A 12,474-nucleotide genomic window follows, 5' to 3' on the forward strand; every position below is an offset into this window, starting at 1 on the left:
ATGCAGCGCGCATTTATTCTCGGTTTGAATAATTTGTTAGTTGGTTAGGTTGGTGTTTTTTCTTTTTCCTCAACTAACATGCTGGTTATAATTTGTTCAGTGTGTATGTTTTTTCCACTTTTCGTTCTCCACAGTATGTTTAGAGTGGTTTGAATTTTTCATTTCGTTGAGTGAAAAAATTGTGTAATGTCAATTATTTTATGAATAGCAATAATGAAAATGTGGATAATGGAAACTTGGATAAAAAAAAGTCGTAACATCAGTACCGTAAAATGTGGTGTGTAATTGTACGAAAAAGTAGATAAAATATTCTGCTACATTTAATAAAGTTCGCAATGAAGCCTGAGACACCCCTTAGAACCACTGGCAAAGATCGATAGTAATAATGCCGACTAGCAGTGTCGGATGATTACCTGGGGAATTGTGAATGCATGATTAAAACTAATTCTGTGTAATATAAAAGTTCATCAGAGCATGGGCACAAGCATGTGTATACCGGCGTACGAAGCGTATTGGTTTGAAACAGTCTTTGGATGGCGCGGTCTACGATGAGTAGATAGTTTGTGTGTGCCCTACACTAGCATGCGGAATACATTCACCATTCAGTTACGATGAAATTGCGAATGGACCTGAGCTGTAGCAAACGGGCATACATTCGGCAGAAATATGTGCTGGTGTGGTGTTTTTTTTTCTTTCCGCCTTCTTCAATGCATGAAAGCAATAGCAGCATGAGCCGAAGCCACTGGGTAGCGAGGTTAGAATTGAACTAGGTCATTTATATGAACTCAGGGATGGTGGTGATTTCGAGCGCTGCCAAAGAGTGTGCTTACCAGAGGAATAGAAGTCGATACCCAGGACTCCTTCTCGATAGTCACAGGAAGGTTGAGCGGCGGTGGCAGCACTTGTGCACAGTGCACGGAAACTATAAAAGGACGAAGCACGGTTCATTGACGGTTCTGTAATTGAGGTAAACCCAATGAGGTTAGTACTTTCCCGCCCCGGGACATTTTCAGTGCTTGCAATGTGACATTGAAAAACAGAAGCAAAGTTCAGTCGAGCTGTGCTTTCCGCGCATTATTTTCGTGGAACGAATAAGAAACTTAGCTACTTGCAATTCTCATAACAAAAGCAGCGTACAAAAGGGCGTACAGCGTTTTGTTTGATGGAGAAAATTGCTTTGTAACCTGCCCGCTTATAGTAGCAGAAAGTAGCTAATCGTATATAATTATCCAAAAAACTTGCTTTAAGAAGTAAGGAAAATTGAACGAATATTTAACATTGTTTGCTAAAACAGTTAAATACATAATATACATTTTAGGACCTAGCTTGGTTCATTACTTTATTTCCTTGCGTTTTTATTTTCAAGTTTAATTAAATTTCATGTACTTGCAAAGAACGTACTGTAAATATGATTGTGCTAATAATATGTTCTGTTTGCTATCAATAGGCCAGGTCGTTATACCTGAATAAAAAAATGTATGTTTTGTTTGCTGAGTGAGGTGAGCTAAGTAGTACAGATGAGAATACTCACTCTTTTCAGAGAGTTGAAACAGAGTGAAAGAGTGGTTATAAGGATTTGAATCTTTTACTCACTCTTTTGAGAGTCATACAAATATTACTCTAAAATATTCCTTTAATTATTCCTTGGCGTTTTTACTCACTCACTCTTTCTGCCGACTCACTCGTCGGGGTTTTTACTCACTCACTCTCTCTGTCGACTAATGACTCACTCCTTGTCATTTTTACTCACTCACTCTCTCTCTCTGCCGACTAATGACTCATTCTTTTGGGGTTTCAATTCATACAATAAGAGTGAGTAAATGTTTTCATACTCTTTTTGAGTTTTTGAGTTGTTACTCCTTTTGGATTTAAATTGTTACTCTTTAGTCAGCACACAGAGAGAGTGTGTAAAAACGCAAGAGAGTCAGCCATTAGTCGGCACAGTGAGTGAATGAGTAAAAGCGCTCCTATGCACGATTAAACTCACTCACTCACTCTTACTCAGTGTGCACATCTCTATTAAGTAGCATTTATTTTGCTTACATGGGTTTGAAGATTATTTCCTGTGACATATCTCTATGTACTCAGATTGTAACATCCTTTTTGAGAGCTATACAAACAACCTGTTGTGTGTTTTATTATATACCTTGATTGAATTCCCACGTATATAAACAATTTTAGCTAATTTTTTTTTACAATATAGATGTAATTTTAGTCTTTATAGGTAAATAAGAAAATTTAATGTGTGTTTTTTCCATTTGCATTTTTCAGAGCATTTATTAACTCATCTATAACAATCGAAACAATCGTACGAGGTATGTATCATCCGCTAGTTATCCGGTTAAAAGTGTGTAATTTATGTGCGTGACATGTTTAAATTATTGTTCTTAAGTCACCAAACCCATACATGCTTGATTGTCCGTGCAATTGTTGGAAACCTCATCCGCTCTGTTTGAATGTGGGCTTGTGGTTCGGGTAGTCGGTGTTAGGGTTGGTAATGCTGCTGATGATTAATTAATTTCTTCCTCAAAATTTAACGGCGGTTCAATTATTCTAATGAACGGCAAACCAGTCCACCAACCATTCGGACAATGAACACTTATTAGTACACAAACGCGCGGAGGGAAGCGTCTAGGTTCGGTTTCTCATTCACGATATGGTAGGCTCGGTATGGAGTTAATGATAATCCTAAATCCCCTTCAATAATCCACCAATTGGGCCCTCGGCCCGATCCTGCCTGGTCTGTGAACATTCTTGTTGCAGCGGGCCCGACCATAATGAGCCTGTGGCGTTATAAATATATTATTCTCCAGCATTAAACAACTCTATTCGGCCGGAGACATAGGTGTCGTTGCTGTGTACACATCCTGCCGGAACCTATCAGTGAACCAGTGAGCAGTGGGTAGGCACAAACCGACGGCACGGTATCGTACGAGGCGCGTAAGGTATGTAGCACGCGCGGTCAGTATAATCCGGGCAAAGGACAGGCTTTCGCAGGATGCGTGTTGACCACCGCGGTCGTGATGTCACTCTGTTCAAACACGGGATCGACTGTGCGCACTGTGAGCTTGGAACGATACCATGCCGAATCGGTGCTTCGGTGGACGTTGAGATTGAGGTGTGAAGGAAACTAATCCGCTTGCAAAAGAAGCCTCGAGAAGCACAACGAACCGTAGCCTATGTCACAGTGGATTGTGCTCGAACCGGCTTTGCCGTTGGCTAATGTTTGAATATTGATTGTTAATTAAATCGGAATAATGATTTATAGTAGTACGGCATCAGTGTGCGTACGACTGTTTCGGACCGATGGTGCTGAATTCCGCCACCAGCAATCACGCAACACAACGGCCTGTTCTGTATGCATATTGGTGGGTTTTGTGGTGGACGTATGTGATAACACGCACATACACACACGCACGCCTAGGCGAGTGTAAACGCTCCAGATGATTGGATGTATTGTCCCGGTAGCACCGCAGATGACTTAGCTTTGCATAAATCTGCCAATTGTGCATTCGTCAGTCGGTGAACCGGCTGGGTCCTATTGACCGTCATGTTGCTAGATGGCGCAGAGTACGTGACACACGCCGAGCGCTCGATTGAGGATGACGAAGCCCTTCTTCTACGCTGGTATGTGCCGCTTGTCGATGGCAGCTGCATTCAAATAGAGTATAAGATCGACGTTCGGTCGACCTATATTTTTATGCGTTTTTTTTCTTCGATTCGCTTTTGCACGCAATTCCAGCAGATAAGCAATTGCAATCACATTTACTTTTGCTCAATGCACGGGGGCATGTTTGATTGAGATGTATATATCGTTAATATTTGATATCCTACGAACGGGGAGAGTCCTACGTTTCTGGAAAAGATACAAACGTTCATTTGGTGGTCGTGGCATTCACTTAAGCAAACCATAACGCCAACCGATTGTTGAGACTCTAATTATAGCTGGCAGGGGTTTTAGTGTACGTATCTCATCGTTCACCATATTCTCGGCATTCACACAGTTCATTGTAAGTTTTGCTAGTATTTGGCCTAGAAAAGCAATTTTGGTACGTGCTAATTATTTATCCGTTACTTTAAAAATGATAATTTTGACATTGCCGATAGTCTTTGATGACGGTAACCTGTTGGGACCAGATCGATATAAACTACTACAAGGTAAATAATGAAATAAACTGAAACTATCACTAGAGAACTCTAATGAAACGCGCAAAAAAGGATCGTTTCAGCTTCATAAAGTGATTATTCAACTGGGTAACGCTCGTTTTTTATGTCAAACCGGTGAAAAGCTATTTGGAATCGGTAAGATGGAGGATAATTTTGATTGATTCAACATTTTAAATAAAAATGTAAAAAAATCATATCGTGTTTGCTTGGTTACGGATCAAATAGTGTTATGAAGAAAACGACCAGTAAAGCTTTTGTTTGTCTCCTATCAGTCAAGAAACCACAAATTAGTCTTTATTTATCATTACATTCATTACATTATCATTACATTAGAGAGTGTCGAAAGCGCGCCTTTCGCCCTTATTTATACCGTTTCGACCATTATTTCGACTCCTCACAAAGCTCCGACTTAATCTCATGTGGTGATGGGCGTTATTCTTTATTTGCTATAAACCCTTAAACTGAAACCTGTCATCACACAAACAACGACGCGTTGTTATTTACAACAAATAGGTATGAATGAAAATGTCAATAAGCAGTGTAATATAAAATTCAATATTATGAACTGATATGAATGTTCATGAAACGTATAAGTATCAAATGTAGACGTAAACAGTTTGGATAAAAATTTTAAGTATGATAATTTCTCGAAATAACCAAAATACTTTTAGTGCTATAAGATATGAAACTTAACCCCACTAAAGTGGAAAGGTGAAGAGCTCAGTAAAAGCAATTATTTGTCATTGAAATTAACATTTCCACCCCACGGTAAGAGCTATTGCATCCTTGGGCATGCAACAAAAGCGGCAATTACAGTTGTAGTTCTCCATCCGAAATCCAAATCCGGCCACCAGGCACAGTGTAAAAGGTGGAAATGTAGCACCTTGTGCACATAAATCGAATCAAATACTCGTTACAGATTGCAACCATATTGGCCGAATGCTTGCCTGGTTGAATATCGGCCGACTAAGCAAAGACAAGTGGTTCGTCGGGAGTGGCGGTTTCCTACATTTAAGTACTTCCTGCATCGTCTAGAGTAGGATGCGCGTTTGCTCGGGTACCTTGGGTTTGTTTCACGTGGTTTTTTTTCTGTTGGTCCGTATTTTTCCTCTAGCACAGAGAAGTTCCTGGCGGTGGAACTCTACGACCAATTATGCCGATGGAAAAGTGCTTCGGGTGGTAGAGTACGTGCTGCCGCGTTTGCAACGTTAAACAGTGGGAGTAAAAGTTAACTGTGCATACATTAGCCCCTGTTTCGTACCGTACATGCCCTGTACATTTGCTTGGGCCCAGGCTCGATGACACGTGTCCTCTTTTAGCAGGTGAAGTTGCACAAGTTTTGGCTCACGGTAAACATGCTCATGGGGTGCGAAATCGAGAGACGAACTTCCTCCAGGATGCGCTAACGACATCCAGCTGTGCAAGGGTGAGTCCTTGCTGACACGGAGTGAACCGACGGACACTTCTGGGTGTCTCTCGTCCAAAAACCCTGCATGGGGTTTCGCAGACGGTGGTCTATCTACTTGGTGGTCGCGGCTGTGTGCAGCTGTGTGAGCAAAAGTTTATTAAAACAATGTAAAGTTGCACAAATTTATCCCGTACACCATCGGACTTAGTTAGGAGGACACTGTTCTATATTGTGTGTGTGTGTGAATGTGTATCACGATCAAGTTAGCGAACTTGCCGGTAACGTCCGTACCCGGTAGTGTGATGGTGGCGGTATAGATCGAATCGCCGTGATAGCGTCACGGTGCACGGTATGGCTCGAGTTTTCTCCCCGCTTCGGGTTGGGAAAACCGGAACTTGAAAGTTGCGGCTTGAGGGAAAGCTTTTGGTAAGTTAAAATGGTCACAGGCCGCAAGAGTTAAGCTTGACAGGAGCGCAAGAAATTGACCTCAACAGTGAGGATAGCAAACCAAGATTGGAGATAGGGAAGCGTGTTCTACGTTTTCCCTTAGGTTTAGGAAAAAGCTCACAGGCAGCGGTTACAGAACCGTAGACCGTGGTCACGGTTCCAGGGTGACAATAATAGGTGGCGGGTAAGTAATTAAAGTCTTGATTTCGCATTAAAATGCTTCGCACTGTGTCGTGCTCTGAACGGTGCAATGAGTTTGTTAGGTGCCGGTGTGAACTTGTCACCTTCCGCTAGCCTGTTCCCATTTCTTGGCAGTTTCCCTGCGCGTCGCTTAGTTTGTTCTCCAATTTTAAATGAATATCCCTGTTAGATTAAAGAATGTCGCGGCACGGAACAGAAAGTTCGAAAGCGTCGTGAGAGTTTAGTTTTTAGTTTTTCTTCCTTAAATTTTGCACGTACCACCAGTGTGCCGCAATAAATGAACACCGGTGACCTAACGCTAGTACACGTAGATGAAACCCGATGTCGTTCAAGTGGTTCTCCTGCGAGGACAATGTGATGCGATGCGGGGCTAAAAAGTTTAAAGTGTAATTTCACCAAAAACCAGGTCACATATTTGAGCAGCCGACGGTGCATCGCGACCTTTACTGTCCCGTGGAATGGCAACTAACATACGGTGGACGTATGATAGCTTTATGCGGTACGTGGAAGACACTTCTGAAAGCGTTTGATGATAGGGCACAAGTGTTCGTGTTTGGAATGTGTTACACGTTTATGCTAGAAAAAGGATAATAGTGAAGAAGGTCCAACGTCGAAGGCAAAGAGGGTAGGGTAGGGGTGGAACACCAGGGTCAGATAAGCGTCCGGGTATGCGTCGAGTTGCATGTTGCGATGTCATAAAGTCACGATTTGGAATAAAAATTCTCGTAAGTTAAACAAGTTTTCATCCTTTAACTTTTGCAGTTTATGACCAGAATGGATCGTGAGGAAAATAAGATTTTTTGTAGTTAGCAGTGGTGTGTTTTGATGTGTCGAACTTATGAAACATAAGGCTATAATGAGTTTAGCAAAAGTTGTCTACTTAATATGTTTCTTGAGTACCGCAATCCTGTGCCCCAATCCTTATTTAGCCAAATAGTTGTTTTCCTTATTCTGGTGTGTGTACAATAAAATGAAAATGGTAATCATTAATATGAGTGTGGCATGATAATGCGTTAACGGGGATCAAATAGTTAGTGATTATAATCACAGTTATTTTCCATTTGATTAGAAAGTGAAGAGAAACCGAACTCGGACACTTCACCTCATCGATACAATAATTAATTCCAAATAGCAATCGTACGGTGGGCAGAACGGATTGAATCATATAATCGATACCGAACGCGCTCCATTTGTCACGATGCTTATCATTATGACGTAATTATTATGCATTCCCTGATTGATAGAAACTGTTTCGCTTCTCGTGCATAAACTGCGTGCGTAAACGAAATTATGCCAAACAGTGGTACCATTGCCCTGTGTTCGTCTGTTTGTGGAAAATCAAAACCGAAATACAATCATCTCTGGCCCGTCTACCGCACCCCATATTTAGACGATGATTGCGAGTGTGTCCGTGGCGGATGAAGGAACGTTGTGAATGCATTATGCAGTACGATCCTTTCATCGTTCAAGGAGCTCACCCATCGCCCGGGGGTTCGTTTGGGACGAAAGAATGGTTTAGGTCAAACTCGGCTGATTGTAGATGTGAGTGTGCAGTTTTTAATGCACTTTACAAACTATGCAAACGTTATCGATTCTGGGCGGTTTCATCTCATGACGAGCCAACAATTGATAGAGGTGACAGTAGAGACGACTCGGATCCTTAGTTTGTTGTGAAGAACTGGAACGTTCGGTGTGTTGGCAGACGGCAGATGGATACAATTGCAAGAAAGATACGCAAGCTTTTCGGTGACTCGGAGCCCTCGTTGACAAGTTCTTTTTTTTTCGTCTGAAACGGTTCGCCCCTTAGTGGCAACTCCCCGATGCACGATATGGTCGCCAGCAGAAACCGGCAAACGGAAATTTGGAAAGTTTTGTGGAGCAAAGAAGTAGACTTGCACACGCAAGTATGTGAGTTTGTGTCTCCGTGTGTGAGAGATACGAGACACAGTGATTTTGGGCTGCCGGGATCTTTTACGTTTTTCCGAGCAAATGCTTGGAAGAAGAATATCAAATTATCTATCGTTGGAGACCAACTCAAGATGGTACCACAAAATGGTGGAAGGTAAATGGGAAAGTCGTCATAGGACTTTGGATGCTTTGGGGAATAACACTGATGGAAATAAACCAACGATGACAGGACAATGCTATGCGATGGGGTAGGTGGGGCGAGATGTTTGGATGCAGACTGGAAATGGAAAACAAATAAATTCGTTCGTCCCTCTATTTTCGTTCTGCATTGCTTTTAGATGGCAGTGGACAAGCCATTGGGTGGAATGAGAATAAGGCCCAAAGCACCAAAAATGGTCGATCTTGAAACTGTGCAAAACTATTCGAGCGGATGCGGAAAGCGCTTCGTGCTGTACGACGTTCATTCTAAACGAGGATTAAGAGTGATCCTGTTCATTGTGTGTATATTATGCATTGGTTTGCGTGTGCAATAAGGTGCAGGAACAGTTGCAATTCCTCTTTTTTCAACAATACTTTCGTATAAGCTTGCACCGATTGTGTCTCCTGCATGCACCGCTCATATCAACCAGTTGGTCGTTCGTGGTGCATTCTAGCCGGAACTACTATACAGTTCTTTGCATTGCATTGCAATCGTTCATCGTCATTGTTGGCGTTTGGTAAAAGATCGGTTTCGGAGAAAGAATGCTGGCGTTAGTTTGTTCCGTATGGTCAAGAAAAGAAGGCAAGTTTTCGAAGCAAGAAGATTCATACTGAAACAATGACTTGTTGGTCGCACCTCCGATCGTTCGCCTCATGTTGCATATGATGTGCTCTGTACGTGCACTATTTATATGCTTTTGAATGAGACTTTGTTGTTGATTGTTCCGTCTGGTTTGGGTGTTTTTGTTGCTTACCGGGCTGTCCGAAGTTTCCTCCCCTTCCGGCACGTTCCTTTCATGAAGTATTTCGAACAAGAAACATTCTTTGGTTTAATTTGGCTCCCGTTTGAGTGAGGAAAAATGTTCTAAATGTACATTCAGCAAATTAGAAAATTTATTTCTTCAACATTCATTCTCTCTTCCGCTCGGTCCGTGTTGCAAGAAAGTAGGATCCCTTGCCGGTACCTGTTAGGACGACGCAAATAGCATTGAAGGGGAGACTACCCTGCAGAGCGGAGGTAATGTTAGCATCTCATCTGCTCACTATGCACTTGCACGTTGAAGCAATGTGCAACAGAGGATCGAAATTTGGTTGCATCACTTTACGAAAATCAGGCTAAGGCGCTCAACAACAATAGCAATAAAAATACCAACAAAAGGAAGCAACCAAGCTGAGTGCTGACGAAATTGCTTTAAACCGGAACGATTAATTTAACCTGATTCTGGGAATATCTGCTTTTTTCCTGTTGGCGAATGTATACAACGAACACTTCTCAACGGTATACTATGGTGCAGGAAAAGCGCGCGACCAGATTCATCGTTCCAAGCGCAACGACCGAATTTCCGGAAGCCGGATAAATTGATGGTAGCCATTTTTTAATTTCCCAATTACTTTCACTCTGATTGTTGGCTTGCTGTGAGGCTGTACTGTATAGTTATTCTACTACCCGACGAATCAGATAAGCACATTGCTCACATTGCTTATACGTTGTATTGTGTCTTAAGCAGGCCATTTCATTTTCATGTTTGAATGCATTAATTTGGTGTTTTTGTTATCTGAAATATGAAGGGAAGTAAACATTTGAAAGACATATCTACTTAGCTAACAGTAAGTTGAAGGCTGTTAATTTTTTAGTTTGTAAATGAAAACAATTTCTCCCTGCTCAGTATGTGAAAAATAATACTTTTAATTATAAATTGTATGAAACGGTAAATTTCAGTGCGGCAAGGTACGGGCTAAATAAATTAATTGATTTGTATAAGAATTATTTTTCAGCTTCCTGTCGTAATAGTATTTTCATGTGTATTTAACAGTAAACAAATTTAAAAAAAAAAAGAAAAAAATTTTTATTAACAAAATTTATGTGATAGTCGTGTTAATTTTTGCAAGCCAGCAAGTTTCTGTACTTATGAAAAGTTTTGTATTTTGTAACCGAAACTTTCTTTTCCTTATTTCACTAAATTTGACCCAAAAATGAGAGTCAAGATCATGAAATAGTAATTCATTGAATAGTTATAATTTAGTTTAGTTTTATGTGCATTTTTATTTGTTGGTCTTTTTTACAGGTAAAATAGTAGTGTTTGCCAGTGCACAATTTATGTTGGTGTTGAATCATAATTAAGATGTTAATAAGGAAAATCTGTGTAATTTAAAATATTTAATGTTTGAGTGAACAGAGCAAGTTTGTCATCTGAATAAGCGATAGAAATGTTATCTTTCAAATCAAGCTTTAAAACATTCGTCATGTTTATCGATTTTTATTGTCTTGTGATTTTCAATCATTCATATTTGCGTTTGCGTTCGAATTGTAATGTCCCTGGCTTCTGTTAAAAACAGCGTTAAACCCCTTTCGTATCAGTGGAAATGGTTCTGTGAGCATGTCTATTCATGGAAACGATTTATTAGCGCCTGGAGGTAATACGCTTTCCTTTTTCTAAACGAACAATTACTATGATGAGCAACCAGTACAACAGCAGCAATGGAAAATGTTTTCCATTCATACATTAAGTCATCTATTCATCAATCTGCCATCTGGTCCCATTTTATGCCACCGTGTGACTTCTTCCTGGATTACTAAGGCATATTCAAGAAACATAACAGACGCGTTATCGTAGCAAAACGACCAAGGAGCAAAGAAGGAAGGCGCGTTTCAAAAATTCTTTGCTTAACAAATGTAGAAAGTTTTCATATAAACCTTGGACGTTCGTGCTATTTTTTTGTTTATTCGTCCCCGCTGGAATCCTTGGAGCGGTGGTTCTCGCGATGAAACTGTGTTGTTAGACGATTTAAAATTCGTGGACGATTCCCAAAGGCAGACGTTTGGAATGGTGGTGAACGGAAGCTTCATTCGTTTATTTGTTGATGCTTCCCTGCATCTGCCTTGTCTGCGCCACTGAGTACGGGATGCGTAGCGCTGAGTGTTTCTCGAATGGAAGATACTTGATATATGTAGGTGTGTATGTTTTCCCTATTGTACAGTATACCTTTATCTGTTCAGTGTCAGAAGCGGGAGCATACTCACTGCAAGAGGTCCGTGGCCATTCACAGCGTAGCATCAGTAGAGGGATAGTACAAAACGTCAGAGTTGAACAAAAAAAAAACAAACAAACAACACAAATGTTGTCTATTCAAGAACCAAGAAAAACAACGAAGAGTAAAAGCTGCCGGGGCTCATGGAGCAAACAAGGTAGGTTGGGTGTACGTTCCCAAATTCGCCTTTTTGCGTAAGAATGCAAAAGTAGTAAAGAGTTTTTTAAAGGGGCCCTCTCAATGAAAGGGTGGTGTCATTTTTTTCCCCAGTACCCTCGATGTGATGCTAGTATGTGACGGAACCTGGATGGACATATTTTTGCGAGTTACAATTTTTAGAATATGGAACATATGTATTTTTGTGTATGTCCCGTTTCCTGTTATATGCAAGCATGTGTCCAAAACCGGCAAACGAACCAACTGTAAACGATGAATGAACGAAAGAAGAGTGATGAAGGCATTCCAACGACATGCCTCAGAATGGAATTCCTGATGTGAAATCCTTCACACGAATCCTCGCATCCTTCTTCGTACAGTCGACGGGTGTTGGGTGTTGAAGGTGGGAACAATGTTGTTGCGCGGGAGTTGGTCTTGTCAAGTTTTCCTTCGCATGGCGTGCGCAACCTTCACGGTGAACCATTGTTGCTCCTGCTGTTGCGCTGTTATTGGTTCTATCTATGTTCCCTGCCTGGTTGGCCATTTTTTTTCAAGTTTACTAGACGAGCGACCTTCCGTTTCGGTTCCACGATGTCTGCTTATGACGGGTAAATTAGTATCATCTTTCTTCCGGTGTGTAGAACGACGTTCTGACGACGTGGAGGAAGTTATAACACAAACAAAACTCGGCATTCGGTAGTGGATCGACACCGGGGGATTGAAAGGAGAATTGGATTCTGTAGTGTCTTTTTTTTTATTGCGCTGACTGTGTGTGCGTCGACGTTCTTGCAGAGCTTTTGCCGAACTGAACTGTAGTGGTTTTCCGCAGCATGCTCGCATACACGATGGTGATGCCATTTTTCATCAATTAATTACAAATTTATCATCATTCATCGACAGCTGGCGTTAGGAGCTGAAGCGAATAGGATGGATGCTGTGCAATTTCACCAAACGAGTGC

At 41.2% G+C, this 12,474-nt stretch overlaps 1 protein-coding gene across 9 annotated transcripts in view; it reads left to right on the top strand.

The window, feature by feature from the left end:
* The window catches only part of LOC125761375 (tyrosine-protein phosphatase Lar), a 254,654-nt gene that overhangs the window by 44,985 nt on the left and 197,195 nt on the right, over positions 1-12,474 (top strand). For 8 of the 9 annotated variants that reach the window (XM_049422438.1, XM_049422441.1, XM_049422439.1 and 5 more), the window contains one exon: positions 2,272-2,315. The exons of the other annotated variant lie outside the window; for it this stretch is intronic. The gene's annotated coding sequence lies outside the window, so the exon portion shown is untranslated. The remainder of the gene's footprint in view (positions 1-2,271; positions 2,316-12,474) is intronic. 9 annotated transcript variants of the gene reach the window in all.

Source organism: Anopheles funestus, chromosome 2RL (genome assembly GCF_943734845.2).
Source record: "Anopheles funestus chromosome 2RL, idAnoFuneDA-416_04, whole genome shotgun sequence".
In the NCBI taxonomy this organism is placed as follows: domain Eukaryota; kingdom Metazoa; phylum Arthropoda; class Insecta; order Diptera; family Culicidae; genus Anopheles; species Anopheles funestus.